Genomic DNA, 18,362 nt, shown 5'->3' on the forward strand with positions numbered 1-18,362 from the left:
ATGTTTGCCGAATTAGAAACACCTGATCAACTAATCTGAAGGTCAGACCTGAGTATTGACTTCCATTTGACAGGGTGTGAAGGGAAGAAGGATTACCACTTAATCCACAGAAGCTCGGAAGAGGGCAATTGTCTTTTCAACCAGTGGCTAGGTATTGCAGGGGTGACTGGTGCTGACATCAACAAATAATACCTTGAGGTTCAGAGAAGTAAGGGCTTGCTTCAGTTTTGAGGGTCAATTTCCTTTCTGCTACCGCATGCAGCAAACTGACTTCATTTGTGGCTTAGTGAATAGCTGTTCACCTGAGTCACAATGACAATTTAAATATCTCTGAAAGGGTCTTACTCGTGGATGTGTGTGATGCAGCCAGAACAACCTGAGCTTTGAAGTTTGGCTCCCTGCCCTGCCATGCTGGGACCTTTGACACACACCTAATCTCTCCTCAGAAGTTGGTGGTGGGAATTCAAGCAGATGGTCCGGACCTTGAAGGACTTTAAAGACATGTTTGTCCTTTCCAGCTCTTTCCTGGTAGAATGTGAAGGGGCATTTCTAGCTGTCTTAAGTGAATTGGTTAAAGACTCTGTACGTTGTTAGAGATATGGTCATTTATTTTCATTGGAATAAATACCCATCATGTGAAACTTTTATGGAGGTTTTAAGTATTGTGAAGCTAGACAAATACCTACACAAAAGACCAGTCACTGAAGTACATTACCCATGAGGCACGGTAAGAGAGGGAAATGAGAAAAGTCTGCCATAAAGGAGCTGTGAAAAACCTGGAGATAAAACACACATGCAGAGAGACAGAGAGGGAGAGAGAGAATAATGGAAGACATTGAAGGAGATGTGTGCCCTCAAGGAGTGACTTGGGCAGCGGATGCGTGAATTCAGAAAAGAGAACTCTCCATGTCCCACGTCATGCTTGATTTCTCTGGAACAAGATGGGGGCCAACATCTCTTAGAATTCCCAGTAAGGCCAGAAGCTTCTAGATTTTGAAAAACTGTTTGGAAAGATTTCTTTGTTGTTGTTTGGTTTGTTTGTTTTAAGTCAGGGTTTCTCTGCGTAGTCCTGGCTGTCCTGCCTGGAACTCAGTCTGTAGACCAGCTCTGCCCGCCTCCCAAGTCTGGATTAAAGGCCTGCTCCAGCACTGGCCGGCTGAAAAGCTGGTTGGAAAGTTTTGGTGTCATTGATTCGGTTGGAAAGCTGGGGTGGGGAATGTGGCTGGGACCATGTGAGGGACAGCTTGCCTTGACCCCATAGGGGGACTTGGATTCTTGGGAACAATCTGCAGAGGAACCTGAGTGACAGTGAGGGAGGACAGAGAACAGAGAGCAGCTGGCCAATGGCAGCTTGTGGTTCCTGCCTCCAGCTCCCTCCCTCAGCTCAGGGTTTGCAGCCCACGCAGGCATCCTGTGTGAGTGCGGCTGATAGGGAAACTCGGAAGGCACAGGCTGTATTCATTTCCACTGTGCAAAGTGGAGCAGGTGTGAGGTGTTGAAAATGACCTGGGGAGGTGGCTTAGCTTTTGAAACAGCTTTCTTCCCCCGCTGGGTTGGGGCTTTAAAGCAAGGTTAGTCATACCTTTGATGGACTCAGGTAACTGCTTGTCATTCTCTGCTTCCTTTTTTCCCTTCTTTACTTTAAATCAGTGGTTCTCAACATTCCTGATCATGTGACCCTTTAATACAGTTCCTCATGGCGTGGTGACCCCCAGCCACAAAATTATTTCATTGCTACTTCAAAGCTGTACGTTTGCTACTGCTATGAATCATAATGTAAATATCTGATATTCAGGATATCTGGTATTTGATCCCCAAAGGGATCATGACCCACAGGTTGATCATGACCACTGCTTTAAAAGCTTACATACTACAGTGCCTGATATACAGTAGGCACTCTATAAGTATGTTTTACTGACATAAATATGAAGACACATGACTGTCTCAAAATAAAACAAGCAAAATAAAGAAATATTACACAGGTGCTCTTCCTTATCTGCAAGTTCTACATCTATAGAGTCAACCAACCACGAATAACAAATATTTTTATGTGGTATTTGGGGGCTGGAGACATGGCTTAGTAGATAAGACCCCTTGGTTTTTAAGTGTGAGGACCTGAGTTCAGATCCCCAACAACCATGTAGAAAGCTGGGTATGACTGCAAGTGCCTGTAACCCCTGGGGCAGAGGTGGGGTAAGGGGAGAAAGGCAGGTCTGAAAGCTCACTGGATAGCCAGCCTAGCCCAGATGGCTAGCTAGATTCTTGTTCAGTGAGAGATCCGGTCTCCAGGCAATGTGGTGGCGAGGGATAGAGGAAGACCTTTGGCATCCTGCTTTGGCTTCTATGTGCACATTCAAAGGTGTACATACATGCAGACATGCTCAGCTTTTAGCATGGGTGCTGGGGATGTGAACTCATGTGCATATGTTGTGCCCAGGTTGCAAGACCCCCAAGCAAGACCACCACAGAGCCATTATCCCGATGCAAGCACACAAAGGTTTTTAATAACAAAACAAGCAAGCTTGCTCCGAATCCAACATCTGACACAGCAGGTGGAGGAGAAGGATCTGAGCACTCACTTTAAGGGGTTTATTTAGGAAAGGTTTACATGCAGCTTGGGATTGATGAGGGGGTTAGGGGTGAGGTAGTTCTTTGAAGTTACTGGCTGAACTATAAGCATGAGGTTACTGATGGCTAATAGGATTCAGAGTATCTACAGAGACATCAATTTTTACTCCCTATGTCCTGCTTTTGTTGAACCCAGGAAATATACATTCAGATTTATTGTTGCACTCCCTATTCTCCTCTAAGGTCAACTTCTGGTCGGTTGAGCCCATTACTCCCCATATCTTGTTTTGCCAAGTCCAGGATACATAGATTTATTGTCTCAGCCTTATAAGTTCAACTTCTGGTCACTTCTAAAACTGTTGGTCAGCAAATACCTTTGGAGGAGGGGAGGGGGAAGCGTCTCTCAAGATAGCTACTGATTTTTTCCTTTCACATGCACCACAACACACACACACACCACATACACACACACATACACATGCACACATGCACACACTAGATGATGTGTATACTAAACCTATATAGACTTATTTTCATCATTCCCTAACAACTGAGCTGAAGTACTCTGTGTGTGTGTATAATATATAGTATATAACAACCATATATATAATATATAATATAATATATTATATAACAACAACATAGCATTTATATTCTACTAGATATTATAAATCATCTAGAGGTTATTTGAAGTATGTGGAGAATGTGCCTAGGTTACATATAAATACTATGTCATTATGTACAGGGACACAAGCATTGTCAGGATTTGGTGTCCACAGAGGAGGGAAGTAGGAACACTCCCCCACCCCCAGAATACTGAGAAATGATTGTCTCTGCCATTGTGGTATTTAAAATTAAGTGAAGGGGCTTAGAGAGATGGCTCACTGGCCAAGAGTACTTGTTCTTTCAGTGGACCTTGTTTCAGTTCCCAGCACCCACATGGTGGTTCACAAATATCCTGTTCCGTGGGACCTGATGCCTTCTTCTGACTTCCACAGGCGTCACCGAGCATACATGTAGGACACAGACATACATGCAGGCAAAACACAAATAAATAACATTAATAAATGAATCTTTTCAATTGAGTAAAGACAATACATAACTCCTACATAAAAGAAAACCTAATCTTAACAGTTCCCAGAAGGAATAAGTGCCAGGTATCTGAACAGCCCTGTTATCATGCTGAGCTGGAAACATACCCCCAGGCTCATGTAGTAAACACTTGCTCCTCAGCTGGGGGCTGTTTTGAGAGGCTGCAGAACCTTTGGGAGATGAAGTCCAGCTGGTGCAAACTGGTCATTGGGGACAGGCCCTTCAAGGTGACACCACACTGAGGTTCCAGGCCCACTTCTGGGCTCACTGTAACCCTGGAGCGGCCGCACGTGCGATGCCTCAGTGGACTGAAATCTCTCTGAAACCGACCCTTCCCTCCCTTAAACTGCTGCCGTCGGGTCTCTTGTCACAGGGATTCAAAGCAAGCGACCGACCTTATCAGGCCTACGATCTTTTCTTTCATTTTCCAGTGCCTCCCAAGTTTCAGCAGCACATGTATCTTCCAGGAAGTCTCCTTGAATTTTCAGTGACGTTTCCTGCCTCTGCAATCTTACGACACTTTTTCCCTGTTTCAGCAAGGTGACACATCATCATTTATTTTCCTGATTGACATCATCACATCTTTCTCCAGGAAACACACAACCTTTGAGGGCAGGAAGAGAGACCACTTGGCCAGGGACCCACATTACACCCTGTACAGGCAGCTGTCCGGATGATGCCAGTCACATATTGTGTATCATCATTTCAGAAATGAGTGCAGTCCACACACATACTAGTATAGAATAAAGATTCACTGACTGGCATGACTTGAATTGTTGAGCACTGCAGACCTTAGAACATATATTATTATTATTTTTATCTATCACTTTGCTAGTCCAATAACAAATTTTTAGAGTATTTAAAGAAGTCACAGCCGGGCAGTGGTGGTGCATACCTTTAAACCCAACACTCAGGAGGCAGAAGCAAGTGGGTCTCGGTGAGTTCAAGGTCAGCCTGGTCTATGGAACTAGTTCCAGGACAGCAGGGTGGTTACACAGTGAAACCATGTCTGGAAAAACCAAAAACCAACAGGAAAAAAAAAGTCACATATAGTTCTTATTCCTCTGTTTTAGTTTTCAATTGTTTAAGGGCATGGATGGAATTTAGGTATTCCATTTCAGCTTTCCCCCTCTGTCAGATGCAGTCATGATTTCTAGGCTAAGAAGTATACATGGATGCTGTCTGGTTAAAAAGGGAAAACTCAGCACCAGAAGAACCCACTGCAGCATGGGGAGGGTGAGAGAGCTCTTGGAGGTCGTGACCAACTTGGCAGCCATCCCCGCCCTGCTCCATTTATGAGCCGCTGGACCTTGGGGAGGAACTGGTGCTGCAGAACCAGATCTGGGAGTATATTGTCACCACCAAAGATGAAAACCGAAAACGAGGTCATGATCAAAGAAGTCTCACTGATGGTCTAGTGTTAATGGTGTTTTAGAGACTGGAGGCCTGGAGCCCAACTCCTGGCAATGAATATTTGCATTTAGAGTCGTGTAGGGCAAATTTGATATCTATGTCGTGATGCTCTGCGGTTTTTTTTTTGGTACCACTTCAATGAATGAATTTTCAGTGGAGGGGTAGGAAGGAAGAGGAACAGAGCAGGGTCTACACAGTGGAGAGAGGCTGAACCTGAGCTATGCCCAGAAGCCATGTTGATGTTCATGGCCTGTACTGTCACCTGAGGCCATGTTGATGCTTGTGGTCCTTGCTACCACCGGGGGTGGGACATGTCTGAGTTCATGGTCCTGCTGCAGCCTGGGGCTGTGTTGATGTCCAAGGTGGCCTGTGGCCTGTCCTTCCTGAAGCCATGTTGATGTCCATGGGCTGTGCTGGGGTGGGGTGGGGGACATGTCTGGGATGATGGTCCTGCTGCTGTTGGGGGCCGTGTTGATATCCATGGCCCATGTTACCACTGAAAGCCATGCTGAGGTCTGTGGCACATGCTGATGCCAAAGGCCAGGTGGATGTTGGTGGTCTATGCTGTCACCAGATACCTTGTGGAAGTCCATGGTAATGACTGTAATGGATAAGGAAGCTCCTTCTGCAGTGGTATTGGTGACTGCAGAATCACAGTTGAGAAAGAGAGACATGGAAGACAATCCCTACTCCCACCCCCAAAAAAGGAACAGCCTAGACAGGAAGCCATAAAAGAAAACTCTTAAATGAAAATTGTGATAAGGCTGGGTGTGGTGGTGCACAGCTTTAATCCAAGTACTTGGAAGGCAGAGGCAGGAGGATCTCTGTGAATTTGAGGCCAGCCTGGTCTATAGAGTGAGTTCCAGGACAGCTAGGGCTGTTAACACAGAGAAACCCTGTCTTCAAAAACAAAAACAAAAACAAAATTGTGATAAGGATATTGAAATATAGTTTTCCACAGTAGATGGCTACTAGCAGGGGTGGGGGTGGAAAAGGACTCACTTTTCTTTTAACAGGTTGGCCACTGGTGGTTTGACCATGCTCCAGTGACTATGTGGACAACACAAATTGGACTTTTTTTTTTAAACCTTTTTTTTTTTTTTTGGGTAGAGTCCACAAAAACTAAAAAAGTAAAGACATATCACATAATGAAATCCAGTGCAAGGAGAAAGGCTCAAGGGATTGATTGCCCTAAGTTTCTGCCTACTGGCAAGCTCACGAGAGTTGAAGGTGCCAAACTTAGTTGTCAGAGTAGCATAGTGTTTAAATTATTAATGCAATATTCTAAGTCCCAAGGGCAGAATAAGACTCCTTGTTAATAGTCAGTGCAAAGTAATCCTAACATTCCTGTAAAACAATAGATTTTAAAGTTAAGCTTTCTCGGGCATCCTGCCCTCAGAAAGAGCCATCTGTAAAAACAAATAAATGAATTTTTTTGTATGAAGATTCATTATATCCCAGCTTGATTGATTCTGTTACACTGCTGTTAATTACAGGAACCGCAAAAGCTTTCAATTTGATTAAAGCCATAGTAAAAATGATTAGTAATACTTTACTCTCTATGTTGAGTATTTTTAGAATAAACTGATGTTTCTCTTTCTAGACTTTAGTACATTGGTATCATGTAAAACAGCTGGCTTGACATTGTTTGGGGCCAAAAGGCCAAATGGACTTTAGTAACTATTGATGTTAACTATTATCAAGACTTATGACAACCCTGTACAGTAGACATTATCATTATCCCCACTTACAGAAGAAATTTGGTATCTTGTTCAAGACCATAGAGAAGCCAGGATTGCATGAGATAATGAGTGTGCAGTATTTAGCTCAGTGCTAGGCAGACAGTGTTGAGTTAATGCAAGTGAAGTGAAAGTAAGTTTAATGAAATGGAGAAGGTGTAAAAACAGCACCCGGACTGCAGGTCACGCATTGTCACATATGTGATAGACGTTTGGTTAAAATTTGATGCCAAGGGGTTGGGGATTTAGCTCAGCGGTAGAGCGCTTGCCTAGCAAGCACAAGGCCTTGGGTTTGATCCTCAGCTCAAAAAAATAAATAAATAAATTTGATGCCAAGCTGCCCAGTAGTCTGATCACAGGGAGAACTTTGGTCAGCTATATAAATGATAAGTAGATAAATTTGTCCAAGGGCAGTATATCTACTTTTAGAGCACAGGTGTAGGGGCAATTCTTCGACACAGACTCCAGAGGAAGAGGCAGCCTTACTGTGGGTATTCTTACAAGTGTGGAGAAAGCAATGGGAAGACCTAAATAAAGTGGTAAATAAAGGAAGAAATGAGGTTAGGGAAGGGGGTATGCTAGATGACAATGTCACACAAGACCAGAAGTCTGTGTCCTGTGGGAGACCCAAACATCACACTAATTAACAAAAACCATTAAGGATATACCGCCAAGGAGGGCACTGGCATCACCAAGAAGTTAGGTGGCAACCTCCTCTGCAGGAGCATGATCCCAGAGCTGGACTCTAAAGGAGGAAGGGGTTCATCATAAGGACCAGCTGCAGCGGTGAACATCCAGACGTTCAGAGCTTACAAGTAGTTAAAGATAATCAGAAAGATGAAAGAAGAAACCAAGTGGGCGTGGTTGGCAAGAAGTACTGGAATGGCTAATAGAGCACCATGTCCTTAGGGGAAAATGTGCAGCCAACAAGGGTTGCTACCTAAAGGGCTGCAGGTATGACTCAGTCAGTGATAGAGCACTTACTTAGCATCTGGCTCGGTGGATAAAGTGATTGTTACACGAGCCAGAAGACCTGAGTTCAGTTCCCCAGAACCTACCTATACAGTAGTATGCATCTGTAATCCCAGCACACCTTCCAGCAAGATAGGAAGTGGAGACAAGAATTTCTGGAAACTTGGAGGCTCCATCACTAGCATTTGGGGTGAGGTGGGGAGTAGGTCAGCATAAGAACATAGAGCCAATGGCTTGTGCATTTCACACATAACACTATACAGGACAATTGGCTCTGCGGAAAGATGGAGTGGCTGTTTTTCTCTCTCTCCCTTTCTGATATGTGCATGTGTATATGTATACGTGTGTGGGGGTATGGGTGCATGCGTAGAGGCAGAGGATGATGTCAGGTGTGCTTCTCTATAATTTCTTCCTTCCCTCAACAATTGGTTCTTACCTTTCATTTTCTTTGAGACAGGGTCTCTTGTTTTCTGTTAGCTATACCAGGCTAGCTGGTCCCCAAGCACCCAGGAATTTTTGTCTCTGCTTCCTGTCATGTTACAGGAGCTCTGGGATTACAGACACATATGACTCTACGGGTTCTGGGGACCTGAACTCAGGTCCTTTGGCTTTCATGACGGTCACTTTACTCACTCTCTAGCTGGTATATATTCTTAAACCCAGTTTTATGATCATTTCATGGAACAAATGGGCTGATAGAGTCTGACTTCTGATGCTGGAGATGTGTGGAGGAAACTGCAGAAGTACAAGGCTGTGTCATGGCGGAGCTGAAGGTCAAGTTTTAGTCAAATTGCTATAAAGTCACCATTTACTCAGCTGTGGCATGTCAGGCTGAGGGCATAGCCAAAGAATGTCTTTTTAAGAGAGTTGAAGCAGTGAAGAATGAACCACGCGTCTGACAGAGATGGGCTGAGAAAGTTCTCCAAATTCATACTCAAGATTTTCTTAAGAAATAGCTTGATGGTTTACCCACATGTCAAATTCATAGAAGTGGTGGCATGCCCTAAAATATTTTGGCCCAGAAAGTTTTAACATGAGTATTCACAGTCACGCATGTGTATGATTCACTGGCTTTTCATCTTTCCTTTTTCAATGATTTAGTCAGCAAATACCTTTAGAACCTTTATTACATGCTATGCATGCTGCCTTTAGGGTAAGATCTTATAAAACAGTTATTAGATTTATTTAATTATTTAGACAGGATACACACACACACACACACACACACACACACACACACACACACACCTGGGTGGCTTGGAACTTGGAGATCTGCTTGCTTCTGCCTCACAAATATTGGGATTAAAGGCATGTGCCACCATGCCTTTCTCTTTAATTCTTTCATGTGTATATGTGCATGTGTGGTATGCATGTGTGTACACATGTGTGGAGGTTAGAGATTGACATCAGATTGTGTCTTCCCCTTACTCTCCACCTTATTTTTTTGAGAAAGGGTCTCTTTGCTGAACCCAAAGCTCTCCAATTGACTGTACTGGGTGGGAAGAGCACTCTGGAAATCTGTCCGTGACACACACACACACACACACACACACACACACACACACACACACACCCCAAAGCTGGGGTTACTAATGAGTTACCGGGATCTGAACTCAGGTCCTCATGCTTACCCAGGAAGCACTTTACTGACAGGGCCAACATTGCAGCCCCTTGACTTTTACTTTGAATCTGCCATGAAACATTTGGATGCCTACTGTTTGCATGATACTAAGCAATGGAAAAATTCTCAGTCCAATCATTTCCGTATCGAAGGTGAAGGTGATGTAATAAGTTAGTAAGCACACCGAGAAGGCGCAACTAGTGACCATCTAAGGTTAGTTTGGTGGTTTAAAAATAGTATTTGATTTTACTTTCTTTAGTATTTTGAGGGTGAGATGAGGGAAAGAGGCTGTTTGAAAAACAAAGCAAAACAAAGGTGGGGGCTGGGGAGATGCCTCAGTGAGTGGATGAAGTACTTGCCCTGAAAGTATGAGGAAGTGAGTTCACATCCCTGGAACCTCTGTGTAGCTGAGCACGGTCCTGGGCATCTATAATCCCAGCGTCCCTGTGCCATGATGGGAGACAAAATATTGCAGCTTGTCAGGCCACTTATTTGTTTTCAATGACTTTTCCCTGACAAGGAACACTTTCTGTCCCAGTTCGGGTTTCTGTTGCTGTGTTGAAACATCATGACCAAAGCAAGTTGGGTTATTTGGCTTATACTTCCACATGGTAGTCCATCACTGAAGGAAGTCAGGACAGGAACTCAAACAGGGCAGGAACCTGGAGGCAGGGGCTGGTGTAGAAGACATGGACTTACTGACTTGCTCCTCTTGGCTTGCTCAACCTAATTTCTTTTTGAACCCAGGACCACCAGCCCAGGGATAGCTTTATCCACAATGGGCTGAGCCTTTCCATCATCAATCACCAATCAAGAAAATGTCCTATAGGCCTTCCTACAGCCCAAACTTAGGGAGGCATTTTCTTCCTTCCTTCCTTCCTTCCTTCCTTCCTTCCTTCCTTCCTTCCTTCCTTCCTCCTCCTCCTCCTCCTCCTCCTCCTCCTCCTCCTTCTTCTTCTTCTTCTTCTTCTCTCTCTCTCTCTCTCTCTCTCTCTCTCTCTCTCTTTGATTTTTCAAGACAGGGTTTCTCTGTGTAGCTTTGGAGCCTCTCCTACCTGTCCTAGAACTTGCTCTGTAGACCAGGCTGGCCTCAAACTCACAGAGATCCGCCTGCCTCTGCCTCTCAAGTGCAGGATACCTTTTCTTAATTAAAGTTCCTACCTTTCAGACTTTAGCTTGTGTCAAGTTGACATAAAACATCTGGCACACTTTGTAAAAATAGATTTTTAAAAGGCTTATTTCTATGTCTATGAGTGTTTGCCTACATCTACATATGTGCACTCTAGGCATGCTTGGTGCTCATGGAGGCCAGAAGAGGGTGTCAGATTCCCTGGACCTGAGTTACAGAGGGTTGTGAATTGCCAGGTGGGTGCTAGGAACTGCACTTTGATCCTTTGTAAGAGTATCAAGTGCTCTTAACCCTGAGCCATCTCTCCAGCTCCAAGGAATGCTTTTTGTCCTACTGAGTCTTCCGAGTTTATAGCCCAGAACAATTGGCATAAAGTTGATACTCAGTATCTGTTGTATCAGTTTATCTAATCTAAGATGAGCGGATGCCTTTCTAAAGAATCCTAGCAAAAACCACAGAGCTCACACAGGACCGACAAACACCAAAGAAAGCTCAACAGCCTACAACCCAACATACTTGACAATAAGAAAAGGAGAACCAACCACAAAAAATGATGTTTTAGACAAACAGGATGCCGAGAAAGCTGAATGCCAAAATGTCCCAGTCTCTTTATTAAATATTTCATTATTATAAGTTGACATGGCATGCTACATCCCAGAAGGTGGTGGGCCAAGAACAAAGGCAGAGAGTATTCTCCCAGTTCCCTCACATAGTCTTTGATAAACTTTTTAGGAAGTGAAAATTAGTGAGAAAGCACACAAACAATTGTTGATCTTCTTAGTAATCAGGGAAACTCCAAAGTCAAACAACAAAGTACCTTTTAAAATGGTAAAGGTGCAAACCATTTTAAATGTTGTGTTCCCTGTTGCTGAACTTGACACTGCACGTATCTTTGAGGGCATTGGCACATTTGTGAAAAGTGTGTGAAAAGTAACTTGTTGTTATGAATCTAAAAATGTGTATCCTGTTTAACTTAGTAACTCTTTTCTCCTGTGAATCTCTCTGAAAGTGACTATGTAAATATTACATTTCATAATTGGTGTTTAAATGCTACTTGCATACAGCTGTGCATTTAGTTATGAAGATATATGGAAGCAAGCATATGATTGTAAATGGAAGTTTACGAAACTATATAATTGTCTGTAACCATAAATATACATAAATTTGAAATATGCTCAGTGGAGTAATACTGAAGAGAGGCCATGTTTATGTTAGAGTGGTAAGTGTGTAGGTAGCTTTATTTTTCTTCAGTTTCTAACTTTGTAATTAAATAGAAAAGATTATTTTAAATATATTTTCATATGTATGAGTGTTTTGCTTACATGTATGCCTGTGTGTCGTGTGTGTGCCTGGTGCTGGAGGAGGTCAGAAGAGGTCATCAGATCTCTTGGAACTGTAGTACAGATGGTTGTGAATCACCACATGGCTAGGAATCGAACTTGGGTCCTCTGGAAGAGCAGCCAGGGCTTTTGTTTGTTGAACCCTCTCTCCAGCCCTTTGTAATTAAACTCTGTGCACAACGGAGTCTTGGTTGTTGAGTGTTGTTCAGTACAACCTTTTAATAGAAAACATCATCGCCAGATGATTGCTTTCCCATTGTTAGCCTGGTAATGATTTTGGCAGGACAACAGATTAATGAGCAAATGCTATTTGGAGTGAAATTATGTGTGTGCGTGTAGATGATTAGTCTTACTGTTTTATATGATTTCCTGGGAAAATTGATCTTGTCCTCTAATCCATCACCCACATTCTATTCCCAGTTTAGTGCTTCTCAAATGGAGCGGGAGGCAATTTTGCCCCACACAGAACTGAAGCAGTTTCTGAAGATGTGCTAAGTTGCCACAGCTCAGAAGAGGGTGGGAGCTAAGGGGCAAGGGGGGGGTTACTTCCGGTAACTAGTAAGCAGAGATCAGAAACGCTGCCAAGTACCAGAGATGCATAAAATAGTCCTCTCTTGAGGCACTTTCAGGCCCAGAACTTGCTGAGGTTGAGAACCCTGCCCTGAATTTAAAAACTTGTTTATAGCCCTTTAAATAATTTATTTTTGGTAAAAGTTTCTTCGTAAGTCTCATGTTTTTACAGTCTTCAGCCACACAGCACGACTATACTATGTTTTCCTCAGCTCCTATGGCTTGTGGGAGATGTGGTCTCTGACTTCTCCAAGTACACTGAATTGCTGCTTGATGGTCCGCAGGACAGGCTCTAAAACCACCTAGGAGATAGACCTCTGGGACTATGGTTTAACTCAGTGGTCCTCCACCTTCCTAGTGCTGCGCCCCTTTAGTACAGTTCTTCATGGTGTGATGACCCTCAACCATTAAATTATTTCATCGCTACATCATAACTGTAATTTTGCTACTGTTATGAATCATAATGCAAATATCTGTGTTTTCTGAGGGTCTTAGGTGGCCCCTGGGAAAGGGTCCTTTGAAGGTGTCACAACCCACAAGTTGAGAACCACTCATTTAACTGGTCAGAAGACCCACCCTAAATGTTAGCTGCATCAGCCCAGTGTCCTGTTAAACAAAAAAGGAGAAAGTGAGCTGAGCATTGGTGTCCTGGCTCTCGTCTTCCTGACTGGATACAACGTTACCTTCCTGATTGGATACAATGTTACCAGCCACCTCATGGTTTGTCACCTAAACTTTGGAACCATGATGAGCCATCCTCTCAAACTGTGAGCCTAAACAAACACGTTCTTCCTTAAATAGGTTTTCTTAGGGCTTTTGCCATAGCAAAGAGAAACAGAAGCATTTCAGCCTTTTCTCTCAACCCTCCAAAAGCACTCAGAGGTCAGAAAGTCTGTTTTTCTTTGAATTCTGTCTCGGTCAGGAGAATGGGTATCACTTTAGGGAAGCCTTCTTCTGATTCTGCCTCATGAGCAGCCATATAACTAACTTCCTTCCCTCCCTCCCTCCCTCCCTCCCTCCCTCCCTCCCTCCCTCCCTCCCTCCCTCCCTCCCTCCCTCCCTCCCTTCTTTCTTTCTTTCTTTCTTTCTTTCTTTCTTATCTTTTTCTAGATAATTCCTAAGATCAGGTTTGTTGAGGAGGGTGAGTCTTTTTCTTTGAGGCTGTACCCACTGGTAAAGGTGCTCCTGGTCCAGTAAATGACTCCCCACCCAGGCTCATACAAGCAACACTAATTATGCTCAATGGGTCACAACGGAAAAAACAAAATAGAAATAAGACCTAACAATAGGAGAGTGAGCCGAGTGTGGTGGCATTCTTTTAATCCTGGTACTTTAGGAAGCAGAGGAAGGCAGATCTGTATGAGTTCATGGCTAGCCTGGTCTACAAAGTGAGTTCCAGGTCAGCCAGGGCTACATAGTGAAACCCTGTCTCAAACAAACAAACAAACAAACAAACAAGGCAGGGGAAAACAATACACCAAGCTCATTTGTTTTCCTTTTATTCAGGGGAGAGAGTGCAGTCTCCCACAACCACAAATTATTCATTTGAGTTTCCCTGAATTTGGGGAACTTGAGGGCACTGGGAGGTCAACCTGAAGGTCAAGATTTGCTTGTAGGTTGTTATGAGTATGACTCTCCGCTCCAGTATGGTCTTGTTTTAGGCAGGGCTTCTAAAACTTTTTTCCACAGTAACTCTTTTTGCCTAAGAAATTTTTATGTAACCTTGGATATATAGATAAAGAAATCAAACATTCACAGAGAATAGATTATAAAGAATTTTATTTAAAAATAATTCTTTGATATATATATATATATATATATATAAACACACACATATAATTTTATCATTTATTAAAGAAAAAATTTCACACAAATTAGACTGATGTTTTCCCTGTTATGATAAAAAAAAATTGAGAAAAAACAACCTGAGGTAGGAAAGGGCTATTTTAGCTTACAGATTCGACTCCATCATTGAGGAAAGTCGACCTAGAGACAGGAACTGAAGCAGAGAGCACTGAAGAACAGTTTTTACTGGTTTGCTTTTCATGGCTTACTCAGCCTGCTTTCTCATGCCACCCGGACCACTTGTCCAGGGCGGGTACTCCCTACAGTGGGCAGGCAGTCTCCCAGAAACCATTAAGAAAATGCTCCATAGACTTGCCTACAGGTCAGTCTGCTGGAGGCCTTCCACAATTGAGGTTCCTTCTTCCTAGATGACTGTAGTTTGTATCAAGCTGACAAGAAACCAAGCAGAATAGATGTGCGTTTCTGTTTCTACATAAAGAGTTTAGCCTTGGCCATGTATATGTGTTGTGTGTTATGACAGCACACACAAGTCAAAGTGCACTTGTGTGTTCAGAACCACAGCTACAATGACATATTTGAACACAGAATAGGCAGGCACTGCTGGAAATGCCTCAGAGTCATTATATTTGATTATTTAATTAATATTTGGTTGTTGCACATTTTAGAACTCTGTTACTTGATGACAATTTTGTGAGCACCCCACACTAAATTACCAGAAGACCCACAGTTTAAGAAGTCAAAATGTGCCGGGTTGAATCCCAGCACTCGGGAGGCAGAGGCAGGCGGATCTCTGTGAGTTCGAGGTCAGCCTGGGCTACAGAGTGAGTTCCAGGAAAGGCACGAAGCTATACAGAGAAACCCTGTCTTGAACAAACAAACAAACAAACGAACAAACAAAAGAAGCCAAAATGTAAGACGCTTGAACCACACTTGGTGTGTGTGTGTGTGTGTGTGTGTGTGTGTGTAATAAGACTAAACCTACCATGATGGTTAGTGTAAAATCAAAAGCCCTGGACACACATTAGCTCTCAATGGATGTTAATTCTTATTACTCTCTTCCATAGTTTGTCTCACCTGCTCCTTTACTTAAAGCTTTTACGTAGGACATAGGCTGGACCTGAAGAACTTGTCAAAGCATGAGGTTTGATATCTGGTTAAATCCTTATGATGGCTAGGATTGTCAATTTGACAATTAGAATCACCTAGGAGACCATCCATGCCAGTGAGGGAGTACATAGTTTAGGTAATCTCCTCGCCAGGCCCTGGGGGATTATCTATATTAGCATGGTCTACAAGACAAGCCTTGCGCATGCCTGTGAGGGATTATGTAGATTAGGTTAACCAGTTGGCTGTGCTCTTGAGGATTATATAGATTAGGATAATGGAGATAAGAGCCTCCTTATCTGTGGGCAGTACTCCTCCATCTGCTGGAGGTCCTGGACATACTACAAATGAGAAAGCTAACACAAGCCTTCTTCCCCCTCTTCTTCCTGACCATGTGTGGATGCGGTCTTCCACCTCAAGCTTCTGTCATCTTGATTTCCTCATCACGATGGTCTGTATCCCTTCAACTGTATCTTCTTCAAGAAATAAATCTTTCCTTACTTAAATTGCTTTTGTGACATATTTTATCGCGGCAACGGGCAAACTGACAGACTAAGTACTTGCTAAACAAGTCTCCTGAGCCCTCTGGCGTGGCTGGGATGTGGGCGGAGGTAAGCACCGAGGTCAGGGATAATGTCTCCAAGGACACAGGTCACTTCAGCGGGCGAATTCTGATCATCTTATTCCCTGCGTGAGTTCACGTCGTTCTTTTTTTTTTTTTTTTTTTTTTTTTTCTGCACCTGTGCGAGACCGGATGGGGGCGTGGCGGGCAGGCCGAGGCTCAAGCAAGGGTCCTCAGGCTTGGGGCTTGGCCCCGCCCCACTATGGGGGCCGCTTCTGACGTCACGGGAGGCGGGCCGGACAAGGGGCGTACTCAACGGGGCGGTACCGTCAGGGGGCGGGGCCTGCGGTGGAGGGGCGGGGCGCCGGCGCGTCCTGGAGCGCAGGCCGCCGCAGCCGCGGAGTAGCTGGCAGCTGCTGACGCGCCGCGGGCCCGCGCCCATCATCCCTGCTCGCCTTCTCGGTGCCTCTTCTCGGCCGCTGGTGTCCACGCCAGGCCCCGCACAGCTGGCCGAGTAGCCAGCCAGACGCCGGACCCGGACGGACGCTGCGCCGAGGAGCCGCGCGCCCCGGCGCACACGGAAGTGGTGAGTGTCCCGGTGGGGAGGTGGAGACGGCCGCGGTCAGCCCGGGGACCGGGCGAGGGGCGCGAAGCGGGGCGTCTGGGGCGGCCGAGGCGGCCCGGGCGGGGATTTCCAGACGGCGGCCGGGAGGGGAGAGGAGGGGAGGGGAGGGGAGGGGAGAGGAGGGCCGCTTTGCTAACAGCGGCCCGCGCCGCCGACATCCTGTTTATGGCCCCGCGGCCTGCGCGCCGACGGCCCATTGCGCCGGGACAGGCCGACCGCAGGACTCACCGAGGGTCGTGCCCCGCGTCCTGCCTGATCGGCTTTTGCTGGGGGACTTTCTGGGTTTGGGGACTGCGTGGGGGCGCGCCCGGGAACTCCGGACTGCAGCTTGCCGGAAAGCAGCGTGATGGAGGGCCATGGGTGAAGGGGCAGGGGAGAGGGACTACCGGCCCTACCCAAAGGGACCCGATTGTGGAAACTGGGACTAGTGTCTGTGTGGCTCCCCAACTGCCTGCACTGCTTCCGCGCGGCGGCCGGAGTTGTCTCAGATGCAGTAGGCAACCCTTGGAGACACTCCCAGGCTCCTGAGGTGCATGTTTACGAAGGAAGTTCTTTAGGGAGACTATCAGAGGTGTGGTTATCACCAGGTGCCTGTGTGCCCCCTTTGGAGGTATATTCTCGGTGATTTCCCGGGGGACAAGGACTGTGCCCTAATTGATAGTCTTAATTCACGGCTGTGACCTGTCTTCTGCCCCTGCTTGGATACATCGGTATCCATGCTATTAAAATTCCTCCCCAGTCATAGAGCTCTGTCGCGGATACTTATGGTAGTATGAAATTGCCATTATTTATTTCAGGGAAGAAGGCATAAAAACCTTGGGTCGTTAAATAAGTAGAACACGGAGACAATTAGATACAATTATCTAGTCTTTGGGTGTTGCCCTTTTAAAAAGAAAATAGTTTAATTATGTGTGGGCATATATATGTGTGTGTGTATATATATATATATATATATATATATATATATATATATATATATATATATATAAACTTTAAAACAAAAGATGGAACATTTTATATTGATTAAATCTTTGTTACTTCCTTTCCAAAACCACATTTTGTGTTGTCTATTGCTTTTGAGTTTGGAGACTCTGTTTCCCAAGAACTAGGATTTGGGGCGGTATGAAGCAACGGCACACGCACCCCCACCCCTCCCCAAGTATGATCTGGCTCAATCAGTATTGGCCAGGTTGAGAGATCATGTGTGGAGGTGCCAGGAGAGAAATAAGATTTGGAGCACCGCGTGACAAGTCAATTTCATCCCTGCCTTCAGTTTCCCAAGATTCAGGGGATACTTTTTATTGAAGGATCAATGTGTTCTTTTGTACTTTGTGGCGAAGGTTAATGGAGACTGCCAGCCAGCATTATAGACAATCCTGATATAACATGCTTTGTAATATGGCGTAAATGTCTCTTCTGTATGGATCATGTTGAAAGAAACATGCAGCATACTAGAGGGAGTGTGGACACTATGCATAGTAACATAACTTGATTGGATGTATCATACTAACTATGCACTTGGACTGTATTTTAGTCTCTGCACTGCTGCACCTTTTCCTTTCTCTCTCAGATTTCACTGTTAGGTTTCACGTTGAAAACAGCTAGCTAAACTATTTCAATCCCATGTCGCAGCACACCATTTATTGGCTTTGGGAAATGATGCTAGAACGTGAATAAATATTGGTACAATATTCACCTATTTCCCCAAATGTAACTGTGTTCCATTTTGTTGTAATTTAAGCAAGTGTTAGTAACAGTTTGGCTTACCAGGAAGATCACTATCTTTCTGGCTACTTGGTTTCCTCTCTTTACAAATTTAAG

At 44.6% G+C, this 18,362-nt stretch overlaps 1 protein-coding gene across 1 annotated transcript in view; it reads left to right on the forward strand.

Moving 5' to 3' along the window:
- Window positions 1-16,249: 16,249 nt before the first annotated feature.
- Window positions 16,250-18,362, forward strand: part of Jak1 (Janus kinase 1) — a 115,453-nt gene continuing 113,340 nt past the window's right edge. Inside the window, exon 1 of the mRNA XM_036177837.1 lies at window positions 16,250-16,502. The gene's annotated coding sequence lies outside the window, so the exon portion shown is untranslated. The remainder of the gene's footprint in view (window positions 16,503-18,362) is intronic.

The sequence above is a fragment of the Onychomys torridus genome, chromosome 2 (assembly GCF_903995425.1).
Source record: "Onychomys torridus chromosome 2, mOncTor1.1, whole genome shotgun sequence".
Taxonomy (NCBI): domain Eukaryota; kingdom Metazoa; phylum Chordata; class Mammalia; order Rodentia; family Cricetidae; genus Onychomys; species Onychomys torridus.